The 17,218-nt window shown below is 31.4% G+C and overlaps 1 pseudogene; it reads left to right on the top strand.

Annotated features, from left to right (window-relative positions):
* LOC141418137 (ral guanine nucleotide dissociation stimulator-like) overlaps positions 1-17,218 on the top strand; it is a 502,720-nt pseudogene that overhangs the window by 113,031 nt on the left and 372,471 nt on the right.

Raw genomic sequence — 17,218 nt, 5'->3', positions numbered from 1 at the left:
AACTAATAGAGTACAGAGATATCCTAGAGAACGGAAAGAAATATTTGAAAACTCTGAATCTGATATAGTGCTGTCCCAAATATATAAGAAATCTCAAAATCTCATGAGCAAAAATACAAATTACCAAATTCAAAATTAATCAGGACTGTGGAATAGTTCAGTTGTAGGAAACTTGTATGGCATTCACAATGCATTGATCCCCAGCCCCATTTAGAACAAATTGAAAAAGAGTAATGCATTAGGAATGTCTTAACAGACATTTTTAATAGGCAAAAATGGGCAACAGGCATATGAATTATACTCAACATGACTAATGGTTGGGGAATTTTAAATGAAGTTAAGATATCACCTCACTCTATTCAGAATGGTTATTACATTAAGACTGAAGATAACAATTATTCACATGGATGTAAACAGATGTCTTGCACATTGTAGATAGGAATGTAAATTAGTATAGACAGTATGAAACAAAAGCATGGAATTTGCCCCAAAATTTTAAAATAGAATTACTGTATGATACCTTATGAACAATCTCACTATCTATAGGAAATGAAATCAGCATATTGAAGGGTTTACTGCAGGACTAAGTTATTAGATCACAATTTACAATGGCTAGAAAAGCATCATCAATTATCCATTAACTCATTAATTGTTGAATGGTTATAGAAAATGCAGTAGAGACATGAAGGAATACTATACAGCTATAAAAAAGAACAAAACCTGTCATTTGCTATAGCATGGATGGAGCTGGATATCATTATGTTAAGTGAAATAAGCCAGTCACAGAAAAACAAGTCCTACATGATGTAGCTCGTGTGAAACGTGAAAATGTTTAAACACAGTTTTGGTTATTAAAGGCTGAAAAAGTGGGGGAGGTAAAGTTTGATAAATGATAGTAAGTTACAGTTAGATAAGAGAAAGGAATTCTGAGGTTTTTTTTGTTTGGAGGAATCTTTATTATTTCAGTTAACCAATAGTATTGAGTAAAAAACAAGCAAGTCCTATGTATCTAGGATAAAGAAATTCTGTTGTATTAATTTGCACTGGAGTCACTTTAAATAACAATGAACTATATATTTCAAAAGGTGATAGAAATTATTTTGAGAGTTTCTACCACAAAGAAAATTTAAATGCATTGAGAAGGTAGCTGTGTTTAAAACATATTCAAACATTATGAAATATATACATGTAATCAACCATTACATACTACTCATTAATATGCATATTTTTATATGTTATGCTTCAATTAGAATTAATTAAAAATAAATAAAAAGAGGAAGTATTTTTCTTTCTTTCTATGTTATATTGCTATATGTAGCATATAAATTACAATTTATCTGCATATTAATGTTCTGCTTTATATTATACATTATTTTTGTATATGAAAAAAAACTTCTCAACGTATTGATGAGGTAAGTCTGCTTTATGTAATTTGTATGAATATCGGTCCTTGTTCAATATGCTGACCTCATTTAGACCTCTTGGATGAGGAGATTCTTTATTGAAGGATGCTGTACATCCCGGGTCCCTTCAAGTAGATGTGCAAACTTACCAATTCCACTGAGTGGACCATCTACATGAGGCTGACAGAGTCTTACTTGCTTGTTCAAAGCTGTGTCCTCAAGCATGACCATTATGTGTGGACAATAATATCATAATAATCATTGAAATGATGATAATAGTATATGATGCAAGTTAAAGTTAAATATATTACTACCTCACTAACAGAACTAAGGTGACAGTTAATAAACTATAATGTTTTCTAGAATTAGAATACTCCTGACCTATAACATACAGTTTATGGTATGACACTATTGCTTTTACTTATATTGTCCAAATTTCCACAAACATAATCTTTCTATCTCAGAATCTCACCATGTATGTATTTGTCTGAAAGTTTTATATTATTTACTTAACATTTTTGAATTTTACATAACTTTATGTGTGCATCTGTGTTAAAGGCCAGCTTATTGTTAGTTCCATAGTAAATTATGGTCACTTCTTAATTTACTCTCCTTTCTATACACATATTTACTGATTTTACCTATGTAAAACACTGATGTAAATTATACATAATTAGAATAACTATATATTTTATATAACACAAAATACATAAACATATATTTGATATACACTATGAAATTATATAAAATAAAGCAGAAGAATAGTTTTTATGTATATATATAAAATCAGGAAGAATCATGTGCATTTGGTGGTGACATGGTTATAACATATTTATAACTGCATTCTTATATTTATCCTATATTGTATTGATTCTAAGGAAGCATTTTGACTTCATGCATCCTTAAGGAAACAATCACCCAAAACTTTATCTCTGAAGTGTGGGCAGTACCTGAGCTGCCTGTATTTGGTTGCTCTGATTTCAGTCTGTTAATTATGGGGGAACACAATAATAAAAGGTGTCCCAGGAGTACTTTGACCTTTGAGAGATACTCTTCACTCCTAACTGTTTTAGGAGAAATCTGGTCCTATATTGGACATCAATTTTTTACTGAAAATATTGTGCTGTAATTAATATTTTCTCAAATTATGAACAATGTTTTTAAAATCAATTATCTAATTCTAACAAATCATCCCATAATGCAGTAGATAGAAACAGTAACAATTTATTTACTCTAATTTTGGGGAGTGTGCAATTTTAGTTTGGCCTAGATGAGAATAAATTTTTTTTCTGCCTGTGTAGTGTCTGCTAGGTTTAAACAAACGTATGGGTTTTCAGCTGGAATGGCTGGGATGGCTATACTTTTACTGGTCCTGTATTCAAAAGAGAGGAAATTCAAGCTTTTTCAGATAATAGCAACTTATAGGATCATAAAAAAGAAAGATATGTGCAGAAACACAATACAAGAAAAAATCAACATCAACATTAATGGTAAACAATGAATGCACAAGCATTTAGATGTTTACACGTTGGAATGTTGAAGACAATAACACTACCAAAGAAATGAAAGAAAACAAAACTATATTCAGAAATTAAAATTCAAGCTCAATGAAAAAGAGTGCAGTGGGTAAAATAGGCCAAATCATGTTCAAAATCATTAAAGAACAAATGCACTATTTTCATTTCAAAACATTGAGATTCTGCTGTGAGTCTCTGAACTAAATTTGGAAATAGAATAATTCATTTAAAAGTGAAAATGTAAATATAACATGAACTTATATGTGCAAAGAAATTTACAGGTTAATCAATTAATGAATGGTTCAATAAGCTAAAATATTAAAATCTTACTCATTCATCTTTTTTATATAAAAAGGGTGGGAGTGAATCTGTAAAGATTCCAAAGATGTAACATAGATTATATAAAACATTATGTCTGTTGAATATTATTAGGCAAATTAATTAGGCACAATATGTAAATTTAAATATTAGGAAAATAAGCTCCGTATTTTGATAGGAAGAGTTACAAAATATTGTCAATCACAAAACTTTCATATTATTGCATTAAAATATTCTTATCAACAGTTCAGATTCTTCAAATGTATTATCCAATTTCAGCAGTAGACTTTAAAGTTCATACTTTCTTTTGTGTGCATTAGGTCTGGGTGTGAGTTAAGCTGTTGATATGTAGTTTTTACTTAATCAAAAGAGATTTGTAACTTAAAAAGAAAAGTTATCATGTTCCTGCATAACCAACAAACACTCAGAAGACCGTGTAGGGCAGCAATAGGTACTGCCAATTAAACAAGAGAAAAACAAATTATATCTAGGAGTAACTAGATCATAGTAATTTATAAATCCATCAGACACAAACTCACACCCTCCTTGCTCATTCTGGGGACTCCAGTCCAGTTCTGTAATCTGAGTGTTATTTTCTTATTCTTTCTTCTCTGTTTTTGAGATACATTCTCGGTTTTCAGATCAAGCTCTGAGGTTTCTATCTTTTAAAAACTCAATGATTTCTTTTTCAGCAATGTAGTGCTTTCACCTTGTTGCTCCTTCTTCTACAAAATGTCTCAGTCCAGAAGCCTGTTTTGTGTTGTGATGATTTTGGCCCATTTTAGCTCAGGTATGTGTTACCTTTGTTAGTACACATGCATGAGTTTCCTCTGCATGTTCTTTGAGTCTTCCAGCATTCCTTAAAAATCAAATTGACATTTCTTTTCAAAAGAGATCCATGTTTCTGTCTACACTGGAAGACTCTTAGAAGTTAGAGTTAATTACAATATGCCATATTCAGGGTTTTTGCTAAATGAATAGATTATAGCTACTCTTATGGCTGGGAAGAAAAGTTAGTAATAATATGAGATATGTTAATTTGTTCCACCATAGTAACCATTATATAATATATATCACACATAAACATTTTGTATATAATATGATGTGTGAGCTACACACAGTGCTTTTTAAACTGTAGAATTTGATATATAACTCCTTATGATATACCTTTCTTATAAAATAATTACTTGGGAATACAATTCATTATTTCCAACTATGAGCATAGTTTTGTGGTATTAACATCCATGTGAAGAAAGATATACTGTATGATCTTAGTATTCATTTTAGTTGAGAATTGTTTTATGTTCAAACTTATTGCCAACATTTGTAAATTTCAATTTGGGTTTAAAGACAATAAGTGTTTCACCATTTTTGGATGTAGAATGCTATATATGTCAATTACATGATATTTATTAATCATGTGATCAAGATCGTCTGTAATCTTTTATATGCAATTCTGGTTATATAGTCCGCTGTAATTTGTGGGCAGACCAGCTTGTTTCCTCCACTAATAATGTAAATTATTTTATGGATTTACAGTTGGTTTTCTATTTGTTGAAGTCACTTTAACTTAATTATTTTTAACAGATATGAAAATTCTCTACTAATATTTATAATGTATATTTACTGTGGTAAAAGCACATTGACTCCAGAATGACAAATTCTCTTAAACATTTTAGTATTCAAATAAATCTTGGGTCTGTGTCTCCTATAAACAAGAAATGGGATGCATGTATTGTATCTTTTAAGGAAAAAAATCATATTAATTAATAAAACTTGTTCCTACACCTAAGGTAAATAGGATTCTTGGAATAAAGTTTTGAAGACTACTTTTCAAAATATTTTATTTTTTGTGGGCTATACAGTCTCAAATGGAACTACTTTATTCTCATACGAAAGCAGCAATAAGCAGTCAATTAAAAAGCCAATTTTTCTGGCTGTTCCATTTGACTAAATGTAAATATTTATTCAATGGCCAGTTTTGACCCTAAATCTGTGGATTGATGACTTCTGGCCTAGAATTTGAGCCAAGGATCATGGGAAATATTTCTAAAATGTGGTTTTCCCAAACAATAGGACTTAGTTATCACTTAGCTCAAGAATATTCCAGAATAAATTTGTTCCTGTAACCATGTATGTCTTTCATAATTCTCTTTTTTGAATGGCACAATTTATTTCCCCTTTATTCCATTTTATTTTACATATGAGTGAGAGTACAGGGATGCAAATAACTTATGCTTTATGGATTCCTTTCTTTTTGTATTAGTTTTTACAAATCATGGCAGCACAACTGACTCTACATTGAGTAACATATAAAACAGACAATTACATCCTTTCACACTTTTGATAATTATTTAATGTCATTTTACTTCAATGATTGTTAGTGACCATGTTTTTGTAAATATATGTCTTGACCTTAAAATGTAATTACTTCTTTCATGCTACTATTGAAATATGTAACACATTTGGTATTATTCATGATGTGCTTGTGTGATGACATTCATTTTATGATTGGTATTTGTTACTTTAATTGAATTTTTGATTGCTTTCTATTGTCATACAGCAGAGAACTGACAATTTTCTTTTCCTGTGGAAAGTTCTCTCTCCTCTTTGACAACAATCATAAAGAAACTGAGGATGTTATACTATCCAAAGTGTCTCTTACCCTACCCTTCATATCTTCTACGATATCCCTGTCTAAGCTCTTCTCTGGAAAATTACTTATAATAGTTTTTATGTGTTAAATCTATCTGTTGAATTTTAATTTTAATTTTTATGAATTCATTACCATATTGGAATACCAATTATTATTTCTATCTGACTATTTAAAAGTATTCCAGGTCATTGTTTTTTACAATTTTATTTTATTGTTGTGGTGAGTAGGGGTACATTGTGGCATTCACAAAGGTTGTTATATCTAATACATCATACTTGAGTTAATACCCTCTACCATTATCCTTTCTCTTTCCCTTCCCCCTTTTAAGACATCTGAAGTGAAGTTACACAGGTTTGGAAAGCTAAAAGTCTCATTTCTCTCATATGTGGAATATAGAGGTAATTCAAATGCTGCAATAGTATGAAAGATAGGATGCACCAAGCAAAGGTCACACACAAGAGGGAGAAGGTAAAAGAAGGAGTTAAGTTGAATATGGTTGATATACTCTCTCTATAAGAATGAATATAGAATTTAGGCCTACTGGAATGGCAAGAACCTACAACAATGATAACACCAAATGCTGAGGAGGATGCTGTTGGGATTGAAAAGTGGTACAACCAATTTGAAAGACATTTTAGCAGTTTCTTGTAACACTAAACATGTTATCTAGCAATAGATCCTTGGTATATATTCAAAGGAGAAAATGCTCATGGTCACAAAAATTTTCACATAGTAGTTTGTTGCATTTTTACTTATAATTTCTAAAACATGGACAGAAACAAGATACACTTCAATAAGTAAAAGGGCAAATAGGTTGGTAAATCCCTACAGGAGATTATTATTCAAAATTTTGAATTATTAATCCACAAAAAGACATAGAGGTACCTTAATTGAGTATTGGTAAGTGAAAGAAGCCAGTCTGAATATGCACCATCCAATATGAGTCCAAGTGTATGACATTCTATAAAAGGCAAAACTTTGACACTAGTAAGTAGAACAGTGGTTGGCTGGCAAGAAGGCTGATGGAAGTATGAATAATTGGAATAGAAAGTTTTTTAAGGTAGCAGCACTAGTTTTTCTCATGCTATATGGATCTAAGAAGAGTTGTGGATTTTTTAATTTATGAAGCTTTCTATTTTCTACTAAAACAGAGTGGTGACTTCCAAGATTCTTAAATGCCAGATTTGATGGTGGTCTCTTAGTCTTTTTTATGTTTTTATGTTGACTCTAAATAAATTCAAGATTTCATTTTTTTCTTTACGATTAATAAATATATTTTTCTGTAAAAATTATATTTGGTAGTTCTAATATTTATAACAATTTTTGGCCTATCTACTCTTTTTGTCTATTGGTTCTCATTTACTGGTGACCTAATTACTTGTTTGGTTTTTGCCTGTTAGTTGCCTAGTATTAATGGAAATCAATCTTTGCTCATTATTTAGTGTTGCTTAATTTGAGTTTATACAGCCTGGATTTATTTGCTTCACTCTCTTGCTTTGAGCCACCAGTATTTGCCATAAATGGTTAAGACTTTTAACAAGTTTGCTATTATTTAACATATTTTAAATTTAATACTTACATTGATGTTTTTATATGTTTCAGAGTAAACATTTAGTATATCAGGTAAAAATATTCAGCGTTGAAGCCACTCAAGAATTTTAATTTTCAAAAGACATTATTTCTTGTTGAATCTTATTTTGAGGGTGTAAGAGTCTAAGTTTGAAATAACAATTGGCCTAAGAGGATTCTTTAGGCTTTGCACCTCATCTCTGTTTCTCTGTATTCAACTGTTAGCTCAGAAACTCTTGGTAAAGCAAGAAAAAAAAAAACCCTCCAGGTGAAAGCCTCATTCAACAATCACTATTTTTAAACAGGATTCTTGTACTGAAATCATTTGTGCCTTTCTTTTAGTAAACTTCATAATGTATTTACAAAGGTGTCTTTTAATGATATCTATTGGTGTTAGTCATACTTTCCTGTCAATGTAAAAAATCCAAGTAAAACAAATTCAGTGCATAAAAACTTATCGTGGCTAATAGTTTCAAATATTTTTGTTCACCATGGAGTGGAGGGCATGGAGGAGCAGAGCAGCTGACATCCTCATGGGTAAAAATGCAGAGAGAAAGTTTGTCTTGCTAACAGTCTTCATTTTTCTTCTTTTTTTTATTCCATCATGGACTACAGGCTATTTGGTTATGATTTCTATATTCGGGGTGGATCTACTCTCCATAATTATTACCCTCTAGGAATGCCCTCACATTCATGCCCAATGGTGTGATTTATTAATCTCCTAGACATTTTTCAGCCCAGTTAACTTGGCAATAAGATTAAGCACCAGAATTACTTCAGTGATTAGGGAGAGCCATTCAAAGTTGTAATCTTCTGGACACTGTGAAATATATGACTATTCTAATCCCTATACCTATTTGTAAAGTGGATTACTTGCTTAATTTGTATATGCCTCTGACATTTCATAAGAAACTAACCATGTTTTTTTTAAGTCATTGTTGTGGTTTGAATGTGAAATGTTCCACACAGGCTCATGTACTGAAAGTTTGTGATCCAGTTGATGGCCCTATTTTGTGAGGTGTTGGAAACTATTAGAGGTGAGAACTAGCCGGGAATAGGAGATAAGTTGGGAGTCATGCCTTTGAAAGTTCTTCCTGGTACTTAGTCTCTTCCTCATTCTCTGCCTCCTGTCTGCTATATGGTGAGTAGCTTCTGCCACTTATTCCTACTGCAGTGATATTCTGCATCATCATGGGCCCAGAATCAATCAATCCAAGAGCTGTGAACTGATATTATGAAACCATAGCCTCACTAAGATTTTTGTCAAATATTTTGTCACAGCAACAAAAATTTTAATATACTTACCAGTATATCACTGTAGTCAACAGCTTATCATATAGTAACTACTTACTAAATAACTTCAGCTACACAAATATTTAGACCCCAAAGTGCACTGTCTCTATAACCATGTCTTCAGCTCCCTTCTATATTCAATAGCCATCTTATGAATGGACTTCTTTTGTAGAAACATGAATGTGGGAGTACTTGGTCAGGAAGTACCACATCAATTGAACATAGGTGAAATTCAGTACATTAGTCAGAACTTTCTGTATCCCAAGGGGTGTCCCACCAAGTCCCAACTTTATTTCACAATCTGTGACACATATTTCATGGTTTATGACTTAACTAGGTAGTAAAATTGTACTAAACAACTATATTATTTTGGCCATTGATAAGCAGTTTCTGATGAAAGGCACATGTAATTGAAATCATTTTGTAATGAAAATATTATTATGACTGGTAAATAATCTTTCCAGACCTTTGCTGTGGCAATATGTGTGGCTCTCAGGAACACAGGAAGGACATTCAAATAATGTAATGTATTGTGTTTAGACAACACAGACCTATATATTTTTAAGATCATCTCTCTACATAACCCAGGCTAACCTTTAATTCATGGTTTATTGCCTCTGTCTCCTGAGTGCTGGACTTACTGCCATGTTTCACCATTCCTGGCTTAATATTGACTTTTTTCTTGTACTTTGTTTTATTTTGTTTGAGAAAGACTCTCACTTTTAGTTCAGGGTGACCTAGCACTTACTCTGTACCCGAGGAAGCTCTCGAACTCATCATATTCTTACCTTAGTCCTTCTATTGCTGAGATTACATATTTTCCCCACCATGCCCAGCTAATATTGACTTCATGATACAAAATTTTAATATTTTAAAAGCTACCTTATATTTCAATAAATATTAACATTGATAGCCTCTGGTTTTATTAAAACATATTTTGTTTTCTTTTGGGAAATGTATTAATAATTGAGATTTGCAAGCATAACTATTCAAAAACTGTCACTTAATAAATAGTTTTGCAGTAATGCTGACCTTTAATTCTACTTGTTTTCATTTTAAATATTTTTGTAATTTTCCTTATTTGAGAACTTTTAACTCAGTTTTCCTCAGCTCATAACAATTGCCCTTTACGTTATACTCCTCCCATTGGTTATAAACACACCAACATAAGTAGATTTGTTAATTTTCTCTGAATTAACATTGTTAGAATTCCCCTTTAGAATCCAAATGGCAGTTTACAAAATTAGATTTTAGATGCACTGATGTTAAACTGAAACTATGAGTTTATTTTCAGATTTTCCTTGTTTCTCTGAAACCATTTTCTTAGTATCAAATGAAGTCAGAGAAGAAAAAAATATATAAGAAAAAGATGACAGAAAGAAGATGGACCTCTTCTCCCTTACAATATATATGAGAAAAAGTATGATCTAAGACAAATGTATACCAGGGGTAAAAATTCCAAGCCATAGATAGAGTTTTATTTAAGCTAATAGGGAAATCAGTCTGCATAATCAAAAAAGTAAACTCTGCTGGGAAGGCTCAGTAGAATCTTTAGCAAAATGGGTTATAAGTGAGAATTTTATTAATCTGTGCTAAAGAATAGCAAGCATAATTTCTATATTGCCTTACAAAATGTGCATTATCAGAGAAGTCAGAAATTGTTGTGGGTGAGTTATAAATGCAAAGGTGAAGATATGGGAAATGATGGCATCCTATTGTTCATTCAAAGGCAATGATTTTGAAAAATAAAAAAAGTCTTAGAATATAACAGGTTCAGGAATTATTTTAAAGTACAGAAATAATGTATAAATAAATACTTAAATATATTGAGAAGAAGAAATTGGCTACAAAAAATAACAAATTGACCATTTGATATTCTTAAGAAGTTGGAAGACATTAGACCCCAAATGCCTATGGAATTAGTCAGTTGATAGTGTGTACTGTCCCATCTAACTGAAATTTTACCTTGTCTTTGCTGAGAATATTTTAATCAATTTTTTCCATAGCCTGCATTTGAAGAAAACAAAACACCATCCAGCAACTATCTCCCTGTTTTCTAACCCTCCAGTAATAGGGTCCTTGTTTACTTTAGATACAAATCATCCTAGACATACTTTCCAATCTCCTGTGTATTCATTCAGTTTGCCTAAAACAGGGGTGTTTATAATTTTCACATCTTATTAAGACTATTCTAGGAAAATGCTTATTTTTGCATTGAGAAAAAACCCAAAGCCAATATGAACCTGCACCCTACTTGTTTCACCTTGCTGATTAAAGGATGGCACATCAAAATGTAATATAATTAGGACAACTACTGTGATAGTCAGGGACAAACATGACCAAATGCATTGCACATATTGCCTTGCCAAGCCTCTCTGTGTTAAATAATGTCAAAGAAATATGTCACTAGTCATTGACACACATTATTAGTGTGTTACTACTTAAGTATGTCATATGCAGCATATAACATGCTTCCTCCATTCATAGATCCTCCAGTAGAAGGTCCCAATAAATACCAAAATGAAATTCTTGGTATACAGTACAATTTCATTTCAGTTTTACATGGTATGAATTAAAATCAAAGGCAGCTTTTCTAATTATTGTTAGCCATTTATCTTGCAAGGTATTAGAACTTTATATGAGAAAATTATGGTGGGTATATTGGTACCTTCCTTTAATACCAGTTCTTGTGAGGCTGAGGGAGGAAGATCACAAATTTAAGGCTAGCCTGGACTACAGAGTGAGTTTAAGGCCAGTCTCAAAGGAAGACAGTCTAGAAACAAATAGTAAGGAAGGAAGGGAAGGAGAGTGGGAGAAAGAAGGCATGAAGGAAAGAAAGAAGGAAAATTAGTTATTGGGACCCAGACAGATACAGATGTCATTGTTCACAGGTGCAAATGCAGGGGGTCTAGTGAAACGATTATTCATAAATATTTGGCAAAATGAAAGTGAATGTAAGGAGGATTATTAGAATTCAACGGGGGCCTCTTAAGCCTGAAGAGGTCGTACGTGCTGAGATTTTTCAAAACATATTTTCTTTAAGATTAGTGCAAATTGAAATTGTTCATTGTCTAGTGAAATCTGTATTGTTTACACAATCAATCTTAGTAAAGATTTGAAGAGAGTTTTATGAATAGGATAATGTATAGTGTTCCCTAATGTTTTGTACCTATACTTCCCACGTCTGATATCCAGATTAGATAACATTCCTCTTTCATTTTGTATGACAGCTCAACAATGTGACTTATGGTCTCTGAGCTGGTAAAGTACAATCCAGCTCTTAAACTTTTTCCATCCATGAAAAATATTGTTCTAAACCTGAAAGGTACAGTGGAAGTTTTATAAGGTTCCGAGCAGTGAAATTTGTCATATTTTTTTCTAAAAAAGGCTGATAAAGGGAAGAAATGGAAAGGAGTCAAACTGTGTGATGTTTGTCACAGCCTAAACTCATCATGGACATGGGGTTTTGAAGGTGACCTGCTGCTAGAATGTGGATTTCATTGGAACATTTAACTATTAGATTAAAGTGAGATTAACATAGATATTCAAGATGAAAATTAATGCTTACTCTGTTAGCTGCTGTGATATGAGGACATGAGATAATGGGTTGAGTCTCATTATCTTCCCAGCTGGATCAAGATCTGTAAGGTACAAAAAGAAGTAAAAGAAGTAAACTGGAGTGTGAATCAGGAAAAGAATTTTTAAGGAAATGCTGGGAAAAGGAAAAGGAAAATAATGTAGAAAATGCAGATAGGCCCAAAACATGCATTTGGGAGGTAGAAACATTAACATAAATAAAATGATATTTGTTTCATATATTAAAGTACACAGAAAAATAAGATTTGGAAGCATATGAATAAAATAGAACTAGACATGAAAAGATTTTCTTCTTAATTTTTGTATCCTTTATTCCTACATTCAGTACACATCCTTTTAGTAATGGGATGGGTTGTTTACTATGAAATTATAGTTACTTATTTTTAACTCCATTTCTCAAAAGTTAGCAATTTAATAATATAACATTCAGTCCAAATATCAGTTCAATTAAGACTTTAATAAGCTTTAAAGAATTGCTAAAAGGCAGAGGCTATGCAGAGTATAATCTAGATGTTTGCAAGATTTCAAAGTTTTTTGAACAAAATATTCACTGTGCCTCAGTTTCTTCAAATGTAATATTTGGATGGTATAATTCTACACATTTTGTACCACAGCCTTTGATAACACAGGAATTACCGTACAAAATCTCTTAAATTGGTGATTGCTAAATAGAATGTTCTTAATTGTATTGCCTGCAAAATGCTAGTTTGTGTATGTACATGTATACATCCAATAATTGTATTCAATCTTTAAATATTTTAATTAAGTTAAATTATGGATGAAAGTTACCACAGTTATACAAATGCACCCTTATGTCTTCGTTTTGTTTTCTTTTTTAGTATTTTGTATAGTCACTGTATAATTATCATAAATAAGAAATTGATATTGGGAAAATATTACTAATTATATTACAATCTCAATAAATTTCAACAGTGTTTTTAGGAATTTCTTACTTTGTTGATCCAGGCTCCAGAGCAGTTACAGTTTCTATTCTCTTCAGAATTTCAAGTCAATACATTTCCTTAGCCTTCCTGATTCTTTCATCAATTTTACACCTGAAAAAATGCTGATAAATTATTGGGTCAAATGTCCCTCAATTTTTGCTTGTCTGGTCATGTCTCATCATAACAGTGCCATAATGAAATTTTTGAAATAATGTCACAAAAATAATGTTGTAACCAATTCAGTGGATCATATTAAGTGGTTAATGGTGTTAATATAACTTACTTCAGGAGTTGCCAACCTTGATAACTTAGCAAAAGAGCTTTCTTCCACATTTCTCCACTTTACGCTGTTTCTCTTTGTATTTGATAAATACTTAGGAAATGATATATTTAGGTTGAGATAGCATCATACTTCTCAAACTTTTGCCTAATAATTTTAGCATCCATAAGGTGACTTTTGTCTTCAACTTATTGTTTTGATATTTGCCTAATTGTAATTTTCTATTTTCTTCTTACTTATTATGTTTACCAATTGAACTTGCTTTGAATATATGAAAGACTAGACTTTCCTCCATGTTTATAAATTTAATACATTTTTATAGCATATACACGAATATTCATATTATTCTATGGATTAACATCAAATACTGTCATCTGTTATTTTTTTTCTGTTCTAATTTCTTTTATAGCTACGTCCACTTAAAGATTGTTCAAACTGATAGTTCTTGGCTTCTTTCAACAAATCCCTAAAATTTTAAAGATTTTGTTACATTCTGACCAAATAAGATGTTGCAGTTCTTATTGCATTTCTTCTGCTGTGAAGCCATTCCCACCTATAATGAATTAGGGTTTCTTTTATTAGAGAATAGTGTTTAGAAAGCAATATGGTATATGCTTTGCTACCAGAGTGTTTTTCCTTCTAGCATACATCACAGTATATTCAATATTATGTGTCTCAGTGTGGACATATGCATATGTAATATATGATGTTTGGGCATGTGCTTATATACAAACACATATATAAATATGTATATTAAAATTGTGAGTTTGTACTGCAAGTTTGTAGGAAATAGCTCAATTTTAAGGGAAAATTCTGACTAAAGTTTGAAAATACATCCACATATGTACCTAGTGAATACTCAATCAGTGAAGCAGTTCTTGGAAATTCTGAGCCAAGGTTCCATAAGCACATGTACAGCCAGATGATCACAGGTGTGATTGAGGAGTAACTTAGTGATAGGACATCAGGAAGAGGACACAGTGAAGAAAAAGTAGAATGAATATATGTGACTTAATCCAATTGAATAGATCAGTGTAATATTAATTATTTAATACTAGAATACCAGAGAATTCTGTTAAAAAGAAGTAGTGAAGTAATAAATAAAACTTATGATGCATTCATTGTTGATTCCAAATCTGGTTAGACAAAAGAAAGATGAACCTATGGTAGTTTTCTCCAAAAACTAATAGGATGAGCAGAAAATAAAATGCAAAAGAATGTTTGGGAGACCCATAGTCAAACTGAGGAATGAAATCGCTTATCTGAAACCCATTGAAGTTTGGTGAAAAGTAGAACCTGAGAGTTATTCTTTAAATTACATCTGAAAAGGAAACTGTGGCAACTCAAGTGATAAATCAATTTAGACTCTAAGCTTTGACCCTTTCATTGTGATCAGTACCAAGTGAGGTTAAAATAAGGAAATAAATTTTCATACTTGAAGAATTGCAGGACATCTTCAGACAGACATGAATTTTGGATGATGTAATCAAAGAATATCAAGGTAGATCACTGCAGTTTGAGTTCAATGATGTTGGCCAGTATTTTGGCTTTATCCACTATTTAGAAGGGCAAATATGAGGAGAATTGCATTTCCTCTTGTTGGCTTTAAGAGTATTAAACCAAGGAATGAGGTGGATTCTAGGAGCTGGTATTGTCTCACAGTTCATAACTACCAAGAATGTAGACTTTGTTTCTATAATTGAAAGGGTTACAATGTGAATCTGACAAGAAAGCTACCCTTTGAGACTTCAAAATGGTAAAGAATATCTCTGACACTGAATTTATCCCTGTAAGACACGTGTTATTTCTAACCTATAGAATAGTAGAGTAATAAATTTTTATCTTTAAGCCCCTTAGTTAGTGGTAATTTATCACAACTAGAAAGTTAATATTCTGGGTTTTGCCTGAATCTGTACACAGTTAGGATCCTGAGAGAGTTCAATACACTGGAAAGCTTAAATTCACAAAAGACTTAGAGTACTAGTGGAAGATAACCAATAGGTTAAGCATCATTTAAAATATTATGTATAATCATCTCAATGACACATTAATTTATATTTCATTTTGATAATTCTATATGTGGGAAAAGTGATGCACAGTTGGATAAGAGAAATAATGTTCTGAAGAATATATAATGAACACAAGGGAGTTTGTATTTCCTAGCTAATGAAGATCAGGCTACTGAACCCACTATCAATAACAGACCAAGTTTCATAATACATCTGTCCTTGGTCAAGCACTGTCATAGGTGCTCTACATGATTATCTCATTTACTACTCATAACAAATGATTTTGTTGAGATCAATTTCAAGCAAAACCATTAAATGAAGGAAATGTCAGTCATAAGAATAGTTTTTATCTTTAGTTCTTAAAATTAAAATTTAAATAAAGACTAAGCCTTGAGGAAAAGGATATAAATGATATATAAGTTACTGAAGAAAAGCAAAAACAGCAGAAAATAGTTCTATAGATGCTTTCATGCTTAGTGTTTTATTTTTTTTATTATAAAAGCATTAGAAATAATAATTGCGTATAAGATAGCCTAATTTGTATTATATAATCTAAATTTCATTGAATTGTGAGAAAGAATATACTGCACATAAAAAGTATAAGAAATGATAAAGGATTTAACATTTCATGTCCTTAATCTTAGTAATATATATAATTCACCTTTTACAGTTTTGTTATTGTTTCTTGATTGGAAGGTTATTTTGTCACTTAGGGCCATATTGGTAAAATGTGCTTGAGCATTAAGTGGACAGACTTGAAAATTTAGCTGATTGATAAAGACAATACGAGAAAGCATATCAGACATTTAGCTAAGGGAGATCTGCTCATTTTTATAGTCTACAACATGAAAAACTGTCTTCAAATGTGTAATCAAGAAGTAACTATCAAGATACAGCTACATGAACATAAGTGGTTTTTCTATTGTATAGAAATAGCTCACTATGAACTTAAATTTCTAGCTATATTTTTTCCACCACTCTTTGATTAAATGAGACAGTTTTGATCAATTTCCTTTCATTTTTTCAGGGCTTTTTTTCTTCAGAATCATGTATTGACATTTACAGGCTCCATTTATTCTGTGAAGTATAGTAATATGTTATGCTACTTTGACCTTTTTGAAAGTCTGAAATTTAATTAGTAGACTATTTTCTACTAGTCATAACCTAAACTTCACTGAGTTGTAAGAAAGGAGAGACTAGCCATAAAAAGCTGTAAAAGATGATTAAAACTTTAACATTTCATGTGTTTCTAATCCTTGTGACACTCTCAGTTCTGTCTCAGGAATCTCAGGTGCATAACCAACCAGCATTTGATTGTATCAAGGTCATGATAATACTGAGCAGTGGTCATTACAACACACATATCACAATGTATCAAGAAAATTTAACTTATTTTCACATTCCTGGAAATGATGGCCTTTTAGCAAATGAATGATATGCTAGAAAAACAGAAAGATATTACAAATATAGGATATTTATCATTTTGGTATCCAGGGGTTTTACTCTTTACTGATAGGGAAATGAAGAGTAGTTAGATAGATGAAGAGGTGTCATAAATCACATAACAGAAATTGTTTAGTTTGTTTTGGTATTATTAGTTTTAAATCTTTCTCACAACTTTTATTAATTGAT

Source organism: Castor canadensis, chromosome 2 (assembly GCF_047511655.1).
Source record: "Castor canadensis chromosome 2, mCasCan1.hap1v2, whole genome shotgun sequence".
Classification (NCBI taxonomy): domain Eukaryota; kingdom Metazoa; phylum Chordata; class Mammalia; order Rodentia; family Castoridae; genus Castor; species Castor canadensis.
This window is presented reverse-complemented; position numbering and strand designations above follow the sequence as displayed.